The sequence below is a fragment of the Tupaia chinensis genome, unplaced genomic scaffold (genome assembly GCF_000334495.1).
Source record: "Tupaia chinensis unplaced genomic scaffold, TupChi_1.0 Scaffold142211_1, whole genome shotgun sequence".
In the NCBI taxonomy this organism is placed as follows: Eukaryota; Metazoa; Chordata; class Mammalia; order Scandentia; family Tupaiidae; genus Tupaia; species Tupaia belangeri.
In genome coordinates, this window is record NW_006202061.1 from 126,861 (window position 1) to 151,851 (window position 24,991).

A 24,991-nucleotide genomic window follows, 5' to 3' on the forward strand; every position below is an offset into this window, starting at 1 on the left:
GAGAGTGTACCCAAACCACAAATTTTGACTTTCCAGAATAAAGGAGACAACTACGTACCTAGATATTGGATAAAAACAGACCTATGCTAAGACATAGCATCAGAAAATTTCAGAACACCAGGCATAAAAAAACAAATCCTGAAAACATTTATGGAAAATAAAATTAATTAATTAGTTAATTTAAAAAAAAAAAAACATGCAAGGGACCATAAATCAGAATGGTACCAGACTTCTCAATGGCAACACTGGAACTTAGAATATACTGCAACAATTCCTTCAGAATTCTGAGAGAAAATGATTTTCAGTGGACTTTCAAGAATGGGAGTAGACTAGACATGTTTTTGCTTATAAAACATCTTAAATTTATGTCCCATGCACTCTTTCTCAGGAATTTACTAGAGGATGTGCTTATTAAAATGAAAGTGGAGGTGTGTGGAAAGTGGAAGGTATGTTGTCTAGAAATAGGAGATCCAACCCAGGGGTAGGGGAAGGGACTCTCCAGGGTGATTATGAAGAGAGCCTTCTAGATGGCAGCTGGGCATCTATACCATATAGGAAGACAAAGAACTCTGGGAAAGATGCCACCAAGGAGAAAAGGGAAAATGAATTTACTTTTTGCTGTTTTTATTGTATTTTAACTGAATTAGAAAGCTTAGTAAAGAACAAGTACATAGAAACCTACCAAACAAAAGCAAGATGGAAAAATATAGTGTACTACATAAACTCAGTTATGAATATTTGGATAGTAATTGTAAAAACTGAGCATTGATTTAACTCAAAGGTGTTATAAACCATCTTAGAGAATGACGGGAGGGCTGGGGAATACATATAATTGGGAGGCAGGAGGTAAGAGAGTCAAATCCTCATCTCCCAAACAGGAAGTAAAACAAACAAACAAAGAAAAACCCTCTATATCTAGATAAATATACATTTAAACTCAAACAATCAAGGTATAGTGTAAGCATAGCATTTAGAACTATGGAGCCAAATAGCTAAAACTATTGAAAATATTGTTTCTGAGGAATGGGAATCAGAGTAAGGAAGGAGTATGTCCGGAGACAGGTGCTTTATGATAAGCCTTCAAGTAATATTTGTCTTCTAAAGCTATATACATGTATTACTTTGATTTAAAAATTAGAGAAAACGTATATCCATACGAAAATGCGCACAGAAATCATCACAGCAGCACTATTCATAACATCAAAAAGTAGAAATAATTCAAATGTCTATCAACTGACAAATGCATAAATAAAATGTAATGTATTCATACAATGGAATTTCATTTTTCTATTAAAAATAGTGCAGTACTGGGGCCAGCAGGTGATGTGGTGATTAAGGTACTGGATTATCACATGGATAACCACAGTTCAAGTCCCAGATCTGACAGCTTGAAAATCACACTGGGTGTGTGTGCTCAAAATTCTGAGAGGAGAATGGAGGCAAAGGGATTGTGGTATGGCCATCCCCTGTGGGGAGTGATGTCTCACTTTTACTCTCTTTGCCTCTGTCACAAGAACACACTCTATGGTAAAAACCTAAATAAGTAAATAAATAAAATAGTGCAGTACTGATGTATGCTGCAGCTAAAGCACAAATGGGTCTAGAAAACATGCTAAGGGACAGGAGCTATCACAAAAGACCACATATTGTATGATCCTATTTATATGAAATGTCAAGAATGGGTAATAGAGACAGAAAATAAACTAGTGGTTGCCTATAGCAAGGGACTTGACAAGTTTTCTTTATAGGGTCATAAAAGTGTTCTGGAATTATATAGTGTAATTGTGCAACTGTTCATATATTAAAACTACTGAATCGTACACTTTTAAAATGTAAATTTTGTAGTATATGAATTACATCTCAATAAAGCTGTTACTAAAATATTGAAGAAAAAACAAAAATAGTGCCTTATTCATAGGGTTGTTGTGAGAAACAAATGAAATAATATATGGGACCAGCAGCAAGCGTAATGGCTACGTCACTGAACTCCCATGTAGCCAACTGTGGTTCGAGTTCTGGACCAGGTGGCTTAAACTCATTCCGGGTGTGTGTGCGGGCATGCCCAAGATCCCGAGAGGAGAATGGAGGAGAGAAGGGATTGCGGCGTGACCATCCCCCCTAAGGGGTGATTTCTCACTTTCTATCTCTCTGTCTCTGTCTTTCTGGTGAACGCACGCACCCTATAGCAAAAACCTCTACAAAAAAAAAAAAAAAAAGAAATAATGTATGAAAAGTCTAGAGCCTGATATATATATTAAAAAACTACTTATATTTATATACCATTTGCTATGTGCCAGAAACTCAGTTCTAAGTTCTCTACCTAAAGCAGTTCACTTAAGTCTCTAAACAACTGTACAGAGTAGACATTATCCTTACTCCCATTTTCTAGATACACAAACTGAGGCCAGTAAAATTAAATAATTTGCCCAAGGTCACACAATGAGCACAGCAATAGAACTGGGATTTGACCCCCTCGTAACTGGGTCAGTATCTTTATCCTTAATCACTCTGCCATGCTTCCTCAGTGTCGTTAGTGCTATGTGCCCATGGGCATTCTGCTCTGCTTTTCTTTTTCTTTTTCTTTTTTTTTTGCCAGCTCCCAGAAGTTTATTAGCATGATTAAAAACATTTTCTTGAGTAACAACAGAATTTCTAAATATCAGTGACTATCCTTATAACCAATATTTGGAATTGAATGAACAGCATATTGCCAGTATTCATTTTTGTTTGTTTGTTTGTTTGCTTGTTTTAGGTTTTTGCCATAGGGTGCATGTGCTCACTAGAGAGAGAGGGGGAGGGAAAATGAGAGATCACCCCTGGGGGAATGGCCACAATGCAATCCCTTCTCCTCTATTCTCCTCTCGGGATTTTGAAAACACACGCACATGCACCCTGTGTGATTTTCAGGCCATTGGGTCTGGGATTCAAAGAACAGTCTTCCACATGGGAGTCCAGGGTCCTAACCACCATGCCTCCTGCTAGCCCTGCCAGTCTTCATTTTATTAACAAGAATCCACTTACTGATTCCATGAAGTCATGACTATCACTTTGTCTGGGAATAGACTCTACTGCAATTAAGTATAAAAAATATCTTCCATCACTTGCTTTTTTTTTACTTATCTGTGACCTCACCCATAATGGACTTTCTAGAAGGGCAGAGACTAACCATCTTGATTAGTCTTCATTCCCTGCTCTTATGTGAAAGGAAAGAGCCTCAGAATGAAATAAAGGCGTTTTTCTCTTTGTATTATTCCTGCTAATGCCGGAGGAAGTGGAGGGAGCATAAGAGATTAAAGATGCTAGCAAAACGTGTGATAGTTGACAAAGTAAGGTATGTAAGGAAGTAGAAGGTAAGATTAAGATTATAATGAAGAACTGTTGACCTTGAAAAGAAGGGATACTATATCCTCCATTAAAACAGAAAGAGAAAGAAAAGATAGGCCTTGTGAAAGCAGAGCTCAAACCAGGTGGATTTGGATTGCACACTCAATAATGGCCAGCAGAGGAATCTTGGGCCAGGAGAGTGTGGGCGGGTGGAATGGGAGATTCAGGCAAGATGGGAGAGTTTAGAGTACATGCCTAACATTTTAAGGTCTGTGCGCTCTTTAATAATAGGATGAATAATATGGTAGGCTCTTTTCCTTAAAAATGGTACATACACAAAATCATTGCATAGAAGATTAGGGGTCCATGGACTCAGGGAAGAGAATGCCTGCTCTCAGGAATTCACGCAATCGAATAGACATATTTCTGAGAAGTAACACAAGTCAAGCAGCTCAATTTTATAGATTTCCAAGTCTATGTTACTATGACTTTCTTAAGCAGCAGTCAGAGGCTCTGGAGTAGCAGGGGATCTGATATGAGGGTCTGAGGGCCTCAGAGCAGTGCCAGGGGTACGCTGAAGTCAGGGAGGGCAAAAGGGCTTGAAGTAAGGCAAAGCATTGGCCCATGAAGTGGGAGAAGTAGCGGGAGAGGCATGTGGAGCACGGATGGGGGGTGTTTAGGAGAGATTCACGCTGGGTGTAGGCCATGAAAGGGAGCGTTGTCTGTGCAAATGACAAAGCAATGCTAAAACCAAAAGGCAGTCTTCTGTTTATTATCACGGTAAACAAGCATTTTAAAACACTGACAATGACAAAATACTCCTCTCTGACAAAGCCTTGGTCTAAGACTTCCACAATTGCTTGTATCTGGGTAGACTGGTACCACTGAGAGGCAGATGAAGAGATTAAGACTGAGGGAGTAGGGCAGGGCTTCAAAGAGTGCAGTCCAGGATGTGGCTGTGGGGCTGGTGGGTGGCTGACGTGGCGTCAAAGTTGACTTGGTGCTAACGCAGAGAAGGGCTCCGTCTCCTGGGTGATTGAAAGCAGCACTCAGTTCAATGGCTTTCATCTTCGATAATTGAGACATTATCTAGAATCCTGAGTGCTTTCTTTTTCTTTTCTTTTCTTTCTTTCTTTTTCTTTTTCTTTTTTTTTTTACTTAAATCAACTGCTAATCATAACTGTATATTACACTGTCTTTGAATGTCAACTTTGCTCAAATCCGGTTCAGTATCACACTGCCTTTTTCACCCCTCTCTTATGAATGCATTTATATACTTACATGTCTTTTTCACCACTGTACTTTGTACTCCTAGAAAGCAATGATTGTCTTAATAATTTCTGAATCACCAGTTCAAGTAGGCACTCTACCACTTGAGCCAATGCACAAACATATTTTTCTTTCCTTTATAGATTACCCAGAAGACCAGACACCAGTAGATACAGAATGCTGCCGCTTTCCTACTCCCAGGTAAAAGAAATGAGTGTCTATTCCTCTTTATGAAGTGTTCCATGGGATATGGAACCAGGTTAGGAAGATCCACAGATATTGCTCATCTCTTCCTTAAGATTATCTGGACATTCCCTGTGAAGTCCTGCTGCAGAGACCTGAGTGAAGACTGTTTCCACCACAGCGGAATTCACCAGTATTGTGTTGCTGGGCAGGTGTGATCAGCACTTAACAGCAATGCATCTATGTCCCTCTGGTGTTCTTAGAAAATTTAGGTGATTTTTGAAATATCTCTGCAATTTTTTAATTGAAAGTAATTATGGTGCCAGCTGGTGGCCTGGTGGTTAAAGTGGCTCTATCCCACATAGCTGATTATATGGTTTAAATCCCAGACTCAAAAGCTTGAAAAATATGCCCAATGCATGTGCACATAAGCCCAAAATCCTGAAATGAGGGAGAGATGGAAAAGGGATTGTGGCATGACAATGCCCCATTGGACATCCTCACTTTCTATCTCTCTCTCCTTCTCTGTATCTATATCTGTCTCTCTCTGGTGAGCACATATGCCTTCTGACAAATTAAAAAGAAAGAGAAAGAAGAAAAAAAGAAAGAAAAAGAGAGAAAAAAAGAAAGAGAAAGAAAGAAAGAAAAAAAGAAAGAAAGAAAGAAAGAAAGAAAGAAAGAAAGAAAGAAAGAAAGAAAGAAGAAAGAGAGAAAGAAAGAAAGAAAGAAAGAAAGAAAGAAAGAAAGAAAGAAAGAAAGAAATAAAGAAAGAAAGAAAGAAAGAAAGAAAAAAGAAAGAAAGAAAGAAAGAAAGAAAGAAAGAAAGAAAGAAAGAAAGAAAGAAAGAAGGAAAGAAAGAAAGATAGAGAAAGATGGAGGCCAGCAGGTGGTGTGGTGGTTAAGGGCACTGGACTCCCACATGGCTGATGACCGCGGTTCAAGTCCTGGACCTGGTGGCTTGCTTTCTCACTTTCTCTCTCTCTCTCTGTCCCTTTCTGAACAAATTAAAATAAACATTAAATAAAGTAATTCTTTAAAAAAAAATGGAAGAGAAAGAAAGAGAATTTATGCAATGGAAAGAACAGGATCCCCTTAATCTTTGCTAAGGAACACAAGAGTGCTAGTGGTTCTCTATAAGATTAACTATTTCTAGAAGGATTGACTTCCCACCATTTCTTTCCATTCTATTGCCCACCCTCTTCTCAAAGATGGCACCTCCGTGGTCTTGTGACTAAGAGGTCACTAGACTACTGGCTAGTGGAGTAGATAAATCAGAAGAGTTTGGTTTAATCTGTGAGATCAGAAGCAGGAACTTTTAGAGAAGAAATCAAAGGAGCAAAAAGAGGCTTCTTTGGTGACACACTGGGAATGCAATTGGGACCACATGGGAAAGGTCCTAGATTTGTGTTCCAGGACCTCCCTGAGCCCACAGGGTACACACATGTGTGCTTGTGATCTGGATAGGCTGAGGCTAAAGGGTGTATTGTGGCATAAAAGCTATTGAGCTCTCTCTCTCTCTCTCTCTCTCTCTCTCTCTCTCTCTCTCTCGGGATAAATATATACACATTTCATTTAAAATAGGAGAAGAAAAAAGGGACCAGCAGTTAGTGTAATGGCAATGTCGCTGGACTGCCATGTAGTCGACCATGGTTTGAGTCCTGGATCTGGTGGCTTAAACTCACGCCAGGCGTGTGTGTGTGTGTGTGTGTGTGTGTGTGTGTGCCCAAGATCCCGAGAGGAGAATGGAGGAGATGAGATCGCAGTGTGACCATTCCCCCTGGGGGGTGATTTCTCGCTTTCTTTCTCTGTCTTTTTCTGTCTTTCTGGCGAGCACACGCGCCCTGTTGCAAAAACCTCTGCAAAAATAAAATATAAGTAGCAAAAGAGTAGTCCCCAAGCATTTAGAATACTACTACCCCCTGACAAACACCTCAATGACCCCTAGCAAACATGTGTGTGTATAGAATGATCGGACATCAACTCATCATCTCATCTAGAAGCCCCATTCCTAAACATCAGATTTACTACTGGAGCCATATACATTCTTGGGGCAATGTGTAGACTAGCTTAGTTGTTTGTCAGCATAACTCAGGGTGACACAATCTTCACAACCCTTAGAAACGCAAGAGGATATTCCGGTTGAAGATAGGATAGGAATTTGCCCTTAAGACAAGCAGCTGGTCATAGAACACAATTCCCACCCCCACCCCTGCTAATTTTATAAAAGTGCATTAAAGAAAAAAGAATAAATAAAATTGGTCTCTACAAGGAATTAAGCTACCCATTTAACTATAGCAGCTGCCTGTGTGATCTACTGCTGTTTATAGGAAACCTTTAAATAATTGAAACCTTTAATTGGGTTAAAGAGATCCTTAGCACATAGATGTTCCATAAATAAAAGAATGAGTAAATAATATAGTAACCTTCCTTCTCCTACCGTTCTCTTAAAGAGATGGCTTTGTTTGGTTTGCACCAATAAGGTAAGTTGTTAGGGGACTCAAGAGGTTTGGTTTCAGCTGGGGCGGGGCTTTCCCAAGGAAGTCCCTTGTAGTTCGCTTCAGGTGTACAGCCACTTTCTCCTTGACTCTTTCATTAAAAATGAATAATTTGTTTAGCTTTACTCTAAATAGGTAAGCATTGGGGCTTGCGTTGACAGCTAGGGTCAGAAAAAGACGTCTAGGGAGCAGGCTGACCTTGCCTAGCTATCTGCAATCAGAAAGGTTTCAGTAGCCCAGGGCCTACTTAAAGAGACTGGAGGAGAAAGAAAGGGAAGGAGAGAGAAAAATGCTGTTCAAGAGGAAGTGGTAAGAGGCGTCTGAATTTCAGTGTGACCTGTTCTGTCAGGTGATTTGGGGGGTGGGGGGACATGAAAAAAAGTTAAGTAAAATGTCCTTATAAAGACAAAATCTATTTCTTTCCTGGCTGATGATTTGTCATTCTAGTCACTTCCTGCCTTGTGACCACACACCCGGGCTTGGCAAAGCTGTTCTGCAGATCAGAAAGAAGGGAGTTTTGGTCACACGCCAAACTACCAAGGACAGTTTCTCTACAAGGTAAGTTTTGTGTGTGTGTGTGTGTGTGTGCGTGCGAGTGTGTGTGTCTTTTTGTCATTTCTAAGTGCTTGTTGATGCTGTTTGGTTCCGATTCTGTAGATTGTGGATTTTGCCTTCAGGGGACTAGAGATCTGAGCACCTGTCCCCCAAGCCCTCTGTGAGCCCTGTCACCACCATCTAGCTTCTCAGGAGACCCGTAGCCACCTTGCATGGCCACCCAGGACTGAGTCCTTCGGCTCACCGGGTTGGGTTCTTCTACAGTTATCTACAGTTATCACCCCTTAAAAATTTTGATTTTCTCTGTTTTTAAACTAAAACATATTCTGATTTGTTTCTGTTGCTGTATTTCAGGAAGGCTATTTACTATGATTTTATCTACTTTAAAATGTTTTCAGGAAAGTGCATATTGATCATTTAGATTGTATTGTTTGTTGGTTGGCCTAGGGGGGGGGGGTAGGTTAATTTTAGCTCCTGTGGTTCTTTTTTTCTAAAAAAAAAAAAACTTCTTTACAGTAATTTAGTTGATATATTAGCATTTGGGGTCATATGTTACTGAAGATAATACTGGTTGAGTGATTTTTGGTGCCAAGAGTTTTTAATGGGTGTGCTTAAGAACCACATGGAATCAGAAGTCTCATTTCCATTTATTCTCTAAAAATAAAAGCAATTTGTGTTGCTTAATTTTACTACTTTTATAAAGTTGTCTGAATGATTCGTTATGCTTATGACCATACAAATAAGCACTCAGTTAAATTCTGGGGGAAAGACTTCTGTCTACAACAGAAATTCTTACAAAGTTGATTTGGAATGCTTATTCTTGAAACTTTGCCAAACTGTAGAGACTTTGGTTCTTGTTGTATTAGTTTTTGTTTTATTATTAATATCAAACAGTGCTAAGAACCAACGGCACATGATAAACATAGAAGCCACTCAAAGTGGAAATGCCCACATTTATCAGCATCCTTACTGAAACCCAATTTTCTTAATCAAATATAATTATTTGTTTTCTAAAATTACTCCCTCAGAACAACTTTTTAAAAAACTGTCAGCAAAGGTGACTGATCCCCACACTTGTTGACTTTGAATTTATATTAACTTATCAGTTCCTCTTAAGTAAAATTATTTAAAGACTGTGCAGGCAAATTTGAATGGAATTAACCCTTTAGCTATAAATGCAAATTTCTGGAACTTGCAAAATCTTTATTACCTGTATTGTTTTGTACAACTCACCTGAATAGTTTTAAACTAACAAAAATATGGAATCAGGGAAGAGATGCTTGATGCCCAGAAAAGAATAAAATTAAACATATACTATTTTTTAAATAAAAATATTAACAAGAATTAAATAAATTAGGATGCAAAGAATGTCACTACTTTCCTATATTCAGCAAGGAATAAAAAGGAATATGAAAAAGTTAATTCAAAACAGAACAAGTCTCTTACTTGCAATCATGTTTAGATGGCTGAAACATCTACCTGAAGTGTTATGAAGCATCCATTCCTTTTCCTTCTACTTCTCCATCAGTAACATCAGGGATGAATTTTCTGGGTCTCAGCTGTCTGAATAAACACTGCTGTTTGTGATGGGATGGAATTGTGTTTAGGAGTACAATTCATTAGCAACCCCAGGGCGGCTTTTCCCTGTAGCATTTAAAATTTTTTTCACTTTTGTAAGTTATGCTTCAAAATGATACGTTGGTAATTTGGGGAATAAATTCAGTGTTTTAACATTATTTATAATTCTATTTCTGAACCCTTTGGGGAAACAAAGGTCAACAGGTTAAGTCACCTTTAAATTAGAGAGAACAGGAAAACTAATTAACATATTTATAAATGTTCAATATGTGCAGTTGCTCTTCATGCATTATCTTATTAAATCCTTTTAACTTCCTTCAGAGGTCAAGAGTAGGCTTAGATGGTTGAAGTTGACCTAAGGTTACTGGGCAGAAGGGGTCAAGGTAGACCATCCCTTCCATGCCACCATACTTTTCCCAGATGTAGATGATTATAGGTTTTTATTAATAAAGGTGACCAAAAAAGATCTTGGCACTCAGAGTTTTAAGAGAAAGAAGCAAGAGAGAGAGAGAGGAAAAAAAAAAAAAAAGAGAAAGAGACAGAGAAAGAGAAAGAGAAATTTGCAATAAATCCCGAAACATTTTTATCTGTATACATAAGAGATATCATTATAGGTTTCATATAATATTAGAATTAAGTGTTTTCTTTTAATTAATGTATAATTTAAATAATTTTTTGTCTTTACATACTTGCCTCTACCTACTTCCCCAACCTCATTTCTCGTCACTTCCTTCTGCTCAAGTTCCCCCATTCTCTACCATCTTCCTCCCCAGCCCCCCACACTTACCCACATTCTGGTACACCAGACCACAAGCCACCAGAAAGTTCCATACTCTTTCACTCCTTTTCACTTCAACTGTTTCTTTAATTTTTCTTTATTTGTAGGATTTCTGGCCATTTCTCAAGGCTCACTTAGAGAAACATGCCCTTACAGAGGGCCGCCTTGACTAGTCCCGGCTCCCACTGTTTCTTTTGTGTATGTTTGATTAATGCTTTTATCTTACAGTAGATATCACATTAATCATACTGTTTTAGTTTCAAGACCTTTTATTTTTAAGTTTATTTATTTCTTCCATGAGTGAGAAAGACAGAGTGAGGAAGGCAGCATCCTCAAGAAGGGTTTGACACACAGATCCATCCCAGCTTCTGCCAGCCCCAGATTATGGGTACAAATATGCATGGAATACTCAGGGAGGTTCCCAAACACAAACCACAGTCTTCTCATGGGAGGCATCTTAGGACACTGTTTTAAGCTGCACCACTGTTAGGCCCCTCATTCCAAGTCCTGATCTGCTAGCAACCTGAGCACCACACTTTGCGTTCTGCCATGCTTCATCTTTGCCAACGCCCTATTCTTCATTTTATCCTCAAAGCACCAAATGGATATTGACCTCAAAGAATTTAAGATACGGAAGATATTGCGGAATGACCTTAACAAACAGTCAACATTACAAACTCATTATTTTAGTCTGTGTGCTTTCATTGAGATTAAAGTTATCTACCTTTACCAAAACCATGTACTCATTAATGGACATTTTTCATATATGAGTGAAAAATATGAGAGCAAATATCATTAATTTTTAGCCACTTTGGATTATTCTCAGAATATTCTCAAGTTGACTTCTCCGTTACCTAAAGAGTACAGGCCACTCTGTGTATGTAAGAGAAATGACAAAATTTTAAATTGAGTTAGGTAAAATAAAATTTAAAAATTTGCTCATAAGATTGTATTTATGAAGTAATATTATAAAGATATTGGGCTTTATGGCTAATAGATTTTTATAGCAGAGTGATATTATTTAAACTAATTTTCTTCCTAAGATTTCTTTTGTCTTCTAGTTTCCCAACTCATGAATCTTAAATAAAATGATACTATTAATATCTGCATTTTGGACACTTCAGAAATATGAATTAGAGTTATTAAACTAATTTTCTTCCTATGATTTGTATTTTAGCTTCCCAACTCACAAATCTCATATAAAATGATACTATTAATATCTATATCTTGGGAATCAGCAGTTGGCGTAATGACTATGTCACTGGACTCCCACGTAGTTGACCACGGTTCGTGTCCTGGACCTGGTGGCTTAAAACTCATGCCGGGCACATGTGTGTGCGTGCCCAAGATCCCGAGAGGAGAATGGAGGAGAAGGGATTGCGGCGTGACCATATCCCCTGGGGGTGATTTCTCGCTTTCTGTTTCTGTGTCTCTGTCTGGCGAGCGCACGCACCCTGTAGTGAAAATCTCTCTCAAAAAAAAAAACTATATCTTAATCACTTCAGAAATACAAATTAGAATCATAGTCCATCAAAATAGAAAAGTAATCAGCACCAGTAGACTAAAAGAGTTCCAAGTACCTCTAATTTTCCAGATGGCAAAGCCCTTCTTAAATCACAAGTGTTGGTGGTTCACAATGTTATCCTTTTGAAGTTCTAAGAAGCTACCTCCATATTCTAATAGACATTCTGTCCTCTAAGCATCTCCCTCCAGCTGCCACAGCCACAGTGTTGACCAGATAGCATCTCCCTGCTCCTTTCCTCAGTTCCCTTATGATTCAACTTCCTGACTTAAACTATTGACTGTTCCCGTTGTTTTGGTTTGTCAATTTTAATCATTGCATCAGTCTTCCCAGCAATTGCACAATCATTCCATCTTATAAGATACTGCAAGCAGCAGAGAGTAGGGAGGAAAGTTCCAATTTATCACTCAAATAAGAGCAACTAATAGTTACCTACATTTACTCTGAATTGGGTGCTTTTCTAAGTGTTTTAACCTTATTAAAGAGTTTAGTCACCACTGCAATCCTGTGACATAGTTGCTGGTGTCATCTTCATATTTGAAGGCAAGTCCACTCACTTACTTTATCTAATTTTCTATAATTGAGTCAATTTTGTATCAACCAAATTAATTATTAAGTTGAATTTTAGGGTAACCTCCAAAAAACAGACAACAAACCATGGTACTTATTTGTACCTAAACTTTCAAGTGATGAGCTCAAATAGTCATAATTTCCCCCCAGAAAATGTGTCTATATTTTAACTGCTTTTATTAATCAAATTATTCTGTGTCATTGTTGGGATTTTCATCATCATTATTACCATCAGTGCGGCTGTGTACTGTGGCTCTCTGTACATTTGACTGAGTATTTGGTTTTCACCAGTTTGCAGGCCTCTGCATTGTTCACAAAACATGAGCTCTACCTTCAAAAATTGTTATAAGACCTTCATCCTAGAAGTTTAACATTATTTTAGTCAAACGGCATTCACATTTTCTAGTTTGTTGTGACTGATAGATGTGAATAAATTAAATGGTATGGTATTTACATCCATGTACCTATAATAATCATACAGTAATGTCAAATATAGGTGTCCTAAAACTGTGAAAGAATGAAAGATCATTTTGTGAGTGGAAAAAAAAAAGATGTAAAACATGACCCATTTACTGAGTTAAAATAAGTTTTGCTCAACTTCAGAGCCGTGACTCTGTCAGCCCCACTTATAAGTTACAAAGAGGCTGTTTCTCAAATATGGTCAGTTGTTTTTTCTGGCGGAAGGAAAAGCTAACATGTTAAATTGAGGAACTAGCAAAGCCACAGTTCTGTGGTTGCAGCATTGATTCTTGTTTTAGGCCAGCACCAGTTACATGGACAGAAGGAGGGAGTCTCTCTCACACACAGACACATACACACCTTTTTTTGACTGAGCGTGCTGAAACAGAAAAAAAGGAGTATGTCCTCCACAGAAGATAAGACAAGACACCAAATGTGGCAGGCAGATTAATTATGCATGTGAATAGCAATCTCCCAAATAATTTTTTTCTTTTATTCTCTGGTTGCATTTTCAAGAGGGAAGTGAGTTAATGGCAGAATTACCCTGCCTAGCAATAATCTGCATTTTGATTTCCTCAGTCTGATAGTCATCACTGAAATATATTCTAGTTATGGATCCAAGTGAGTGAAGGAAAGAGGTACACAAACAAATTTGTATAAAATTTACACATATTCTCTATTTGCTATTCCTTCAGCCTAATTATTGGGTATGTGTACTCACTAGAGACAGAAAGAGAGAAAGTGAGAAATCCCCCCCCCACCCCCCGGTGATGGCCACCCCACAATCCCTTCTCCTCCATTCTTTTCTTGGGATTTTGGACATGCATGCACAGGTGCCTGGCATGTTTTTTGAGATGCCAGATCTGGGCTGGAAGCATGCAGTCAGTCATGTGAGCTCCAGCCTCCTTAACCATTGTGTCGTCTGTTGCCCCCCTACCCCATTCACATTTTTTTAAGATGAAGAAAGGATGCTTAACTATGGGAAACTTCATATGCGCTCTTCATTTTTATTTCTTACTTTCGTTTTACACCTATTACCTTTTTTTAAAATGTAGAATTAGAGGTGCACCTTTGTTAGTCTTGAGTGGAAAATTTAACATGTAGTCCTTGTATTTTCTTAACATCACTGATTCATAGGTCCTTCACCAGAAGGGCCAGCATTAAGAAAGAAGAATGGGATCTAATTCCATTCTTACCTGTTTGAGAAAAATAGGTAATAGGTGTAAAGTGAAAGTAAGAAAAAGAGTTCATATGAAGCTTCCCAAAGTTAAGCATTCTTTCTTCATTTTAAAAATATCACCTGGAGCGGCGGGGGTGGGGTGGGGGGAGCAGGAGATGCCACAAAAGTTACTGACTTCATAGTTCCAGCCCATACCTGGCAGCTTGAAAAACATGCCTGGTACATATGCATGCATGCCTGAAATCCCAAGAGAAAAATGGAGGAGGAAGGATTGTGGCATGACCATTTCCTGGGAGAGGGGGCTGATTTCTCACTTTCCCTTTCTGTATATATCTCTCGCTGTCTCCTTTGAGTACACACACCCAATAGCAAAAAAAACTTAAAAAAGGTGAATTGATGGCCAACTGGTGGTGTGGTGGTTAATGTGGCTAGATCCCACATGGCCAATTGCATGGTTCAAGCCCCAGGCCCAGCAGCTTGAGAAACAATGCCAGGCACATGCGCGTGTATGCCCGAATCTCCCTCCAAAAGGAGGGAGACATGGAGGAGAAGGGATTGCGGCACAACCAAGCTCCGTGGAGGAAGTTCTTTTTCACTTCTCCTCTCTCTTAACTCTCTCTCTCTCTCTCAGTCTCTCTCTGGCAGGCACATGTGCCCTCTGGAAAAATTTTTTTTTAACGAATGAAACTGAACTTCCACCATTTCCACTGCTTTTTAAAATATTTTGGAAGTTTTGCCTCTGGAAAGATGAAATAGAGTGGTAACTTGAAGGACGCTTTTGGGTTTTTTTCCTTCCTGTATGGTCTTTCATGTTGAGACTTTTCATCAAAATATTACTAATTTGCATTTTCTTTCCTGTGACCACTGAGAATGACAGTTGCAACACTTCATCTATTTGGTGATGATTACAGTTTTTCTTCTCACCCTATACCTACTCTGATGTTCACTGCATTTTCGATGTCTCACTTCTTTCTCCAAAATCATGTGTAATGTCCATTTTTAAAGTTTGTAAGTTTTTTACAGTTTTACAAAGCTTCAGTTACAATGTGTGAAAGAGACAGATGTGATATTACAAAGAAGGAGACAAATTTAAATTTATATTCAAGCCTTTTACTTATGTGGAGCCTGAGCAAGTTTCTTGAGCCTCTGAAGCTCTGTTTCCTCATGTCTAGAACTGGGCAAGTATTGTCTTCTTTCTAAGTCTGTTCTTGGGCTCTTCACATCCCTGCGTTGTTGGTCTTTGTTCACACCTACCACACCCAGCGTGACAACTGACTGACTGAGCACTTACTATTTGCTAGGCAGCACACCAAATCTGAAATATAGTTTTTATTTCCACAAATAGTGATGTAAATTTAATATTATTACCTCAATATTACAGAGGACCAAACTGAGGTTCATGGAGCATTGTCTAAGGTCACAAAACCAGTACCTGGCAGAGTCAAGACATTCCTTGTCTCTCCCATTTTGTGTTGGCAGTTTTTAAAGATGTGAACCATGTCTATTTTTTTCGTTTGTTTGTTTAGGTTTTTGCCATGGGGTATGTGGGCTCTCCAGAAAGAGAGCAAGAGGCCGAGAAACAGAGACAGAGACATAGAGAAGAAAGTAGTCAGAAATTACTCTCCCGCAGGGGAGACACCATGCTGTAGCCCCTTCTCTTGGGATTTTTTTTTTTTTTGAGAGATTTTCACTATAGGGTCTGTGCGCTCGCCAGACAGACAGAGAGAGACATAGATACAGAAAGCGAGAAATCACCTTCCAGGGGGGATGGTCACGTCGCAATCCCTTCTCTCCCATTCTCCTCTCAGGATCTTGAGCACGCACGCACACGGCGCCCAGCATGAGTTTTAAGCCACCAGGTCTGGGACGCGAACCGTGGTCGACTACGTGGGAGTCCCGCGACACAGCCATTACGCTAACTGCTGGCTCCCTTCTCTTGGGATTTTGAGCAGGCACAACACATACCTGGTGTGATTTTCAAGATGCCAGGTCCAGGACTTGAACCATAGTCAGCCATGTAGGAGTCTAGCACCTTAACCACCATGCCACCTGCTGGCCCCAAACCAAGTCTGTTTAAACTGCATTATATTCTCTAATGTGACCCACTAGTTGTTTCCAGATAATGAGTCTAAATATTCCTTTCTATAATCGAGCATTGGATGATTTATTCCTTATACCACATTTCTAGCAGGAAAAAATTTCAATTCTACTTTTGTTGGATCTGCTAGTTTACAAAACATATTTTAAAAATATGCTTGAGGATTTTATGGTACAAAATCTCTAAAATAACAGTTATGAAGATATTTGACTAGGTTATCTAACCACTTAAAATTTTGACAAAAGACATGTTATTGTATATCCCATTATAAACTGGAATTGGCAAGTATCTGTCAACCAAACTGTAACTTTCAAGAAAAGTGAAGACAAGTATAGTCCATTTAGTTAATAAATATTTCCTGTCTTGATTTACCTGTAATTTGTTTTGTTTGTTTTGAAAATGAGCTTGTCATAAGGTTCAAAGAGTCTACTGAAAATGAGATCACATCATTAAGAATAAACAGTATGGCTGGCTCTTTGGTACAGTGGTAATGCACTGCTCAAGAGAAGCTGAATTCCACGTGGTGAACATGGTTTAAATCTCTGGCCCTATCAGCCTTTGTTAAGATTTCTGTTGCCATTGCTTATACACCAGTGTCTATTGTACATCATCTTGCCAATTTTCTACCCAAACTATAATGGAGAAAATGCCTGGAGAATTCGGGAGTGGGAGAGCAGATGGAAGTAGAGTACATGCTATCAGAATCCATTCCTGAGCATTGATCATCTGAGATAGAGGAGATGTTTCCTGGTGGTCCCCTTCCCAGATGCCCAAAGATTTGTTTTCTTCTCATGACTCATGATGGATGTGGTTGGGCTTTTCTTAAGATTACTATATGTTTTTCCATTTTGGCCACACTTCCTCTACTGTTAGAAGGTACTTTCCACATCCACATCTCAGGCAAGACAAACCCCAGTGTCCTTGATCACTCAATATAAGCTAAGCTAATGCCAATGCTGTTGGCTCTGGGTTAGTACACCTACTGATTTTGCAGTATGTAAGGAATGGCTTCAAAGACTCTGAGCACTGTGGTAGGAGATCCGAAGCAAGATAGGATAAGAACATGTGCAGGTAGAGCAAGGACATGAAATCTAGATTTGCACCTACTCAGATACAACACATGCACAGCTGAGTGTGGCTTTTAGGTGGTCACTCTGTATACTCTCTCATACAATTTATAGTGGAAGTTGGGGTTCATTCTCTAAGGTGATTCTGTAAAAGTTCTAGTTCTTTTAAATTTTCTTGTAACTCGTTCCCTCCTTCCTTCCTCCCTCTCTCCCTAGCTTCATTCCTTCCTTCCCTCCCTTGTCAGGCTGTTGTCACTTTGTCTCAATCATCCTAGCACAGCCCTACAAAGTGAGCTTTGTATTGGCATTATTAATATCCCCTATTGATTGAAGAAGATATTGAGGATCAGAAACTTAAATAATATATACAAAGACACAGCAAAAAGTAATTGAATCAGAAAATCTGGCACCATCTTTTCACCATACTGCATTGCTTCCTAGGTTACTTATTTTTAATATATAGTGATATTCATTTCATAAAGGAAGATAGTATCATTTGCTTTTCAATGAAGTTAGTGGGAAGTCCAATATGCATTTATGCTGACTTAGACTGATAGAGACACAACCATTCTAGCATGTGTAGATGTGGATCCATATATCTAAGAAGTAAAATATGTCTCATAGACTTTACACCTCACAGGTTGTTTTTTTAATTTTTATTTTTACCTTTAGGTTTTTAAAATGCTAACCAACTTGTGTTTTTCCCATACTTAGGCTAGCCCAAAGTAAGATTCTGGAGGTATTACTTCTCATTTTTAACTAGTTACTGACTCACTTGGAGACTTTGGGGAGCAACTTCACTTTCTAGGGTCCTCATTTTCCCATGTTTAACATTTCCAGTTCCCTCCTCGCTTGGTAGTGTTTTCTGAAAGAAAGACAATGGTGTAAGGAAGAAGTTATGTATATACAAACAAACCAAAGTGGCATGTAGGCAGAAGCGTTTTGTTGTTTGCATTCACATTATCTACAGTGAGTGCAGTAAACATTGTGATTGAAGATAGCAGGGAGTATAGTCTTTGTCACTAAGGTTTTTTTCCTCTAAGAAACAAGAGCTGGGGCGGAAAAGAACTATGCTGCACCTCCCCAACCTCTTCTCCTAAAGGATTCTACCTCCTGCATCCTTGGCCACAGTCACACCAGGCCTGCAACAACTTCCTCTGTATGCTTTTGCTTGTCTTTACAGGGTATTTTCTCTGGAATTCCCTTTGCCATTTAGTCTGTTTGCAAAATTCACATTGGCTTCCTACGACTTACGTCATTGGTCAATATTGTCTTCTCCAAAAAGCCTCTCTCTCTTCCTTTCCCAGGCAGAGCTAAGTGATGTTTTCATTGAGCTCTCATACAACCATGAAAATGTTATCTTTGAAGATTTCATTTTAGTTTAGTCTTTCATTTGTATGACTGTATGACTGTATGCCCCTTAAGAGCAAGAATTCTTTGCTCTTCAACTTTATATCTCCAGAAGCCAGGACAAGGCGAGTGCTTGATTCATTGTGAGTGGACTTCTGAGGCATGGAGGCTGATGAAGGAGAGGAAAAGGACTGCCTACTCTGCTAGAGGTTTAGGGGACACAGGCAGGAAAGGTCAAATCTGCTGGTGGTCTTGTTCTTCTTCACACTTCCTTTAAGATGTTGAGGACCTGAAAAGAAGAAACATTTAGAATGTCCTAAAAGAGCCCAGGAAAGACCCCAGGCCTAAGCAAAATCTTACAGAAAAATATATGTCCCTAATCTACATGAGGTCAGAGCTGTGCTCTTTAGAGGTTTTCTTTCAAATAAATCCACAGGAGGGCAGAGAACCTTGAAAAATGAAGGTATTTCAAAAAGGTCATGGTAAAATGGAATGAAAGTATGAATTTATTTTGTTGCCCCCCCCCAAAAAATGAAATCCATGCATAGTTTTTTCATAATGTACACTTTCCATGAGCTTTTTAAAAGACACATACACACACAAACACACACACACACACACACACACACACACACACACACACACCATACAGAAATCCAATGACTAGGGGCACCAGGGAAAGCACGAATTTCCCATTTCATAGCTTTGTGAGCCTGTGCCAGTTATTTAAACCTCAATTCTTTCACTCGTAAAGTGGGAATCATGACACTTTTCTAGGTGGTTATTGACACTTACCAGTCAGTAACCACCTAGAAAACACTAGCTGCTATGATTATTGTCCGGCTGGTCTTCTCATTTGTCCTTTAGTTATTGTTTTCTCACTCATAAATCTAAGAGTCATCTTTGGCTCTACAAAAGAGAGCTATTTTTCCCTCTTCCTGTGGATCTAAACTATCCCCCTGTATTCTAGTGACTGGTATCTCCCTCCCAGGCTAAACTACAATAAACAGGCCAGCACCACCCTGGCTTTGCTTCCAGCATCTAGCTCAGACGTGTGCTCCTTGGTTCCCAAAGAGGTATTTAGCAGATGTCTCATGAAGGAAGAACTGTGCACAGTTAGGAATTTGCTTTCATGGCAGATATTTAGAATTACCTTAGGATGAAGTTCGTAGTCCGGATAGCGATGTGCATATTAAATTCAGGGGAATTCTAGAATCCCTTCCTAATTATCTCCAGTGTGTTCTTCGCTTCACTGAGTTTTTCCATCCCAGGTGGCTTTGCCCTTCTTCCAGTCTCTGCTCTGTCTCCACAGCCCTTTTCTTCACATCTCAGCTGAATTCACTTAGAGTCAGACTGCAGACTTAGAGAAACCCACTGCCAAGCCCCATGGGCAGCCAGCAAGCTTTTTAGAAACAGAACCAGGAACTTTAGTCCCAGGCTCTGCCACCTCCAAGGGAATCCCTCTGACAGCCGGTGAGTAAGGCCAGATGGCATGAGCATGTGCCAGCTCACAGGCAGTTGCTCTTAAGTTCCCCCCAATCATCTCACCAAAGTAGTTTTTCCAGAAAAGTCATTTTGTGTAAAGCAAGTATTTACTCAATTTGATCTAAGTGTTTGTATCTTCCACAGTGGGATACTCTTAAGTATGTGCACAAAAAAAGTATTATTAAGTTGTCAGGAAAGTCCTGATTATTTTTCTGTTTGTCTATGTAAAAATGCACTATTGCTCTCCAGATAACCCAGTATTAAACTCCTCAAAGAACATGATAGGGGGAACCAGCAGTTAGCATAATGGCTATGTCGCTGGACTCCCTCGTAGTCGACTGCGGTTTGCGTCCCGGATCCGGTGGCTTAAAACTCACGCCGGGCACATGTGCGTGTGTGTCCAAGATCCCAAGAGGAGAATGGAGGAGAAGGGATTGTGGCGTGACCATCCCCCCTGGGGGGTGATTTCTCGCTTTCTGTTTCTATGTCTCTCTCTGTCTGTCTGGCGAGCGCATGTGCCCTATAGTGAAAATTTCTCCAAAAGAAAAAAAAAAAAAAAAAGAAGATGATAGGAATTTTTTCAAGCCCGTATACATAGTTTATAGGTGGCTTTGTTCACATATACAACTCATTTACTGAGTTTTTCTATGTACTGGACACCGAGGCAGTGCTGTGAGTTTAAAATCTGCTGGGACAGAAGGATATTGAAACAGAGACTACACTGCAGAGGTCTTAACCCGATCTCAAAGGAGGAAGGGCTCACAGATCCACACCCAGCTTCCAAGAGACGAGAAATAATGATTATTGTTATAAATGGGAGAGTATTTTAGTGTTCGTCTATGAATTTGACATTGTGCCCTATAGTAAAAATTTCTCCAAAAAAAAAAAAAAAAAAAAAGAAGATGATAGGAATGTTTTCAAGCCCGTATACCATAGTTTATAGGTGGCTTTGTTCACATATACAACTCATTTACTGAGTTTTTCTATGTACTGGACACCGAGGCAGTGCTGTGAGTTTAAAATCTGCTGGGACAGAAGGATATTGAAACAGAGACTACACTGCAGAGGTCTTAACCCGATCTCAAAGGAGGAAGGGCTCACAGATCCACACCCAGCTTCCAAGAGACGAGAAATAATGATTATTGTTATAAATGGGAGAGTATTTTAGTGTTCGTCTATGAATTTGACCATCTTGACTTTTGAACATTTCACTTCATGGTGAGTCATTTTAATTTGGTCAATTTATTGATTGCTGATTCTTGACTTTGTATATTGAGATGAAGAATCAATATACAGATGACTGCAGGGGGCATCTGCCTCGCCTTGGTCACTGCGACCTAGAAAGTGCCCGTGTGTATGACATTTGTTCACACAACGTGGCATTCATTACTTGCAGCCTAGAACTAGACCATGCCTTCACGATACCTAGGTTAGGTTCCTCTTCATGTGCAGAAAGCACACATGATATTTTATTCAAAGATATTTAAGATTACGGAGCGTTATACTTGCTATATGTTGAGGAGGTCTTAACTTAAATAACAGAGTTCCATCTTAGATTTAGAACTTATGGAGGAAAGAAGAAAAATAAAGAAGCCTGAGCTCTAGTGCCAGCTACACCCTCAATGAATTCTGTGATGTTGGGCGCATCTTAAACTAGAGTGTCTATCCTCATGCCTCTGTGACAGTAAAGTGGAAAGGGAAATAATCTCTAAGGTCTGTCCACCTCTACGTTCTTTGCCGCTGTTATTCCTACATTCATTAGTTAAGGAAGCTACCTTATACCCAGAAGATAGCAAAGAAAACAACTGATCATTTAGATAATACGCCTTTAAAAAAACAAATTCAAAGAATGTAAAAGGACCCAATGGCAGTCCCCAAGGCATGTGACGGAATTTTTATGAATTAAACAGCTCCTATAATTCCCTTTGAGAATAGCCCAAGAAAGAGGGAGCTTTAATCCTATCAGAAAAGATTTGGGTTACAAGGTAGGGACATGAGACACCAGAGAGACTGTAGGGTTTCCTTATTTGGATATTTTAAGAAAATAGTAGATGGCTCTCTTTCTGGGACAGTTTGTATACAGTCTTGCCTAGAAACTAGGAGTGAACTGGATCAGCGTACCTTGAGCTGTACGTGGTGACATCCCAGAAAGCAGGTCCCACGTGCTGCCCTGGTAATTTCCCTGCTCTGAGCCGAGCCAGCAGCAGAGCAGCCAAGGAGCCAAGGGCACCTGCCTGAGGTCCATGAGGAGAATGCGTCTGGACAGAGCTTCATGTGCTATTGAGGTAAGAGCAGAAATGGAGTCCCCCTCACCCCTGGGAGCCAGGCTAGGCAGGGAGGTGCCTACTGCTTTGCTTGCTTTATTTCCTACCAGCTACCTCTGGGCCTCGGTCACAGCTGCTGACAGCCCAGCCCCTATTTCTAGGCTTTTTTGCAATACTCGTAACCTGGATCTAATTTGTACCTGTACTCGTCAGCTACTGATTAGAATGTGGAAACTTTGACCACGTAGGGGATTTCATCTCTCAATGTATGGATGAGGACTCTGAGGCCCACAGAAGCAACTAGTGCCTGAGTTTACTCAGCAGGTAGTAGTCTCTGTCCTGACTGGCAGGCTCAGTACTGGCCTCCACTGCCTGCCGGTTATTTCAGTCTGGCTTCCTTTGGAGATGATCGTATGTATTAATTATCCTAGTCTCTTTATTGCATGGACTGATTAAGGATTTGATATTTTAATTTTTTATAAGCCTCTGTGCTAATTTCTTACTCTTACCTAGTCTTTTCTCTCCCCACAGCCCTATGTTTTACCTTTTCTCTTGCTCCTTTTTGGATCTTCAGAACTTTTTCATTGCAGTACTCATTTTGCAGTAAGTTAGCTATAATCTATGTGTTGTGTTTGAAACCTGACATTTAACTTTGGGCTTCATGAAGCTCCAGTTTTTATGTCTTTCATGCGTGTAGTCCCTCAGCTGCCAGAGCAGTGCTTTCCACAGACATATATATGGATTGGAAGAATGAATGAATGATGTTTGATATGGAAGCAGTAATATCATTTATAATAGTGGATAACCAGCTAGTCAATTGTACTATTTGGCTTTTTGAAAAGATGTATTTGGGACATTTTGAGCTTTCAGCAGGGGATGTTCTGAATCTTAAAGTGCTTGTGGTAGAATATGAAAGGAAGGCTGGCTGTGGATTTTTAAGACTTGGGTAGCAGAAGTATCGCTGTCTATAGCGTAGGGAAGGACTGAGATGCTAAAGGCCACCCTAAAACCCAGCCTGGATTTCCCCTTTGCTAACAAGTCATTTGCTCTGTGTCATATCTTCAGTGTGGTCGGGCAGCTTGGTAGAAAATGGTATCATCAAGAGTGTGCTAGGGTAGAGGAAGTGAGCCTTGGTGACAGAGCCAGGCTCTATATGAGAAGCTACCCAGCTTCAGAAACCCCTCAATTGATCAGTCAAATCACAGAGGCTCCCAGAGCAACACAGGGTTGATCAGGTTTGGAATAATCCAACCTGCTGTTTTCCCATGAGGGTTTGCCTGGCCTGAGATGGTGTTGGAAGGGAACCACTGAGTCTGTCCATGAACAACCTTCCCCTTGCCACCCTTCCTGCAGCGTTTACATCAGAGTCTGCAGGGATATGAATTCTGTGCTTGGGAGCTGCCCTTGGGAACATCGGTGTATTTGCAGGGAGAAAAAGACAATCTAGGGGAGATTTTTGACTTGGCAGAAGGATTCATGAGTTCCTTTATGTGATCATCTGTATTTGAGGCTATTTATAATTGGTTTCTTTTAAAAAATCATTTTAAAAAGATATTTTTTTTATTACCCCTTACGTAAAAGTTAGGCATACCTGTATCCAAAGAAAAATGATATCCTAAGAATATTTTGTAAATTACTGTATGTTCTCAAAGTTGGATCTCCTACAGTGATCTCCTTTGTAAAAAGAAAAAGGCAGGATTAAATGAAAACAAACTTTTTCCCTATGTAGCTTTGTCTTGGTGGCTTTTTAAAAATGGTTTGCGTATTTTATTTTGCTTCTGAGTCCTGTGTATTTTATTTTGCTTCAGACTCTTCTGTATTTTATATTTGGTTTCTTCAGTCAACATAGTCTAAGGGTAACAGTTACAATATTCATTTTCTAGATGATGTGTTGTTTTGCATTACCTGCTGCTCATCGAGGTGCTCAGAAGTTGTAAAATTTTCCCCTGCATCTGTACTGAAATTACTGAGTAAAGCTAAGCGCTGGAGTCACAGATGTCCAGTTTTACTTTAATCACTGAGTCAAGTTGCAAGAAAAGTGGGGCACATTCAAAAGAGCCCTTGGCAATGTGATGCTGGGTTACAAATGCCTCCCTGATCCCGACAGGTTATGTAACTGGGCATCAGTATATTGAATCAAAACACCGACTAGTACATTACCGTACTTCAGCTTTGATTCTAGCCCAAGAGCAGCTCACTCTGGACAGCTCACCTTTTTATGATCTTTCTTTTCATTATTAGTTATAAAACTGCTCAGAGAAAATTCCATGTAGATCGTTGCATTTACTTTAGGACCTAGTATTTCCTCCTATAAATTCTGCAGCACTGTGTTCGATAGTAAACTCCTACAAGACTTCAGGGAACTGGAGTCACGTACTTTCATGATATGGTGTTCTCAGAAATTCTGCTTCATTGCTAATCTGGAAAACACCAACCCCCTTTCAGCAAAGACAAGACTCACTGACTTAGTGGCACAAAGAGGCTTTTCTAGTTTGAGAAGTTATTTGACTTCCTTATGATTTTTAAAATTCTTTTACAGTTTTTGTGTTTTTATTTTTTTTTTAATTTAAGGATCAACAATTACTTTCTTTGGCCAAATATCTTGGGCTTATAGAACTACTGACTGAATAAATTTAAGTGTCCACAGAAAAATTAATAGCCAGATATGACTTAGATGAATGATTTCAGATTCATTTCCTTAGATATTTTTTAAGATAGTTTCATTTTTTCATGAGAGTGACAGAGTTCACCAGAGGGGGGGAAAAAAAAAAAAAAAAAAAAAAAACCCCCACCACGGATCCACCCATTTTTTAC

The 24,991-nt window shown here is 39.4% G+C and overlaps 1 protein-coding gene and 1 pseudogene across 1 annotated transcript in view; both read left to right on the forward strand.

The window, feature by feature from the left end:
* LOC114005105 (tigger transposable element-derived protein 1-like) overlaps positions 1-24,991 on the forward strand; it is a 32,169-nt pseudogene that overhangs the window by 2,237 nt on the left and 4,941 nt on the right.
* The window catches only part of LCP1 (lymphocyte cytosolic protein 1), a gene marked incomplete in the record, with an annotated part of 68,547 nt that continues 43,863 nt past the window's right edge, over positions 308-24,991 (forward strand). Inside the window, 3 exon segments of the mRNA XM_014582091.2 lie at positions 308-446; positions 4,737-4,794; positions 7,719-7,829.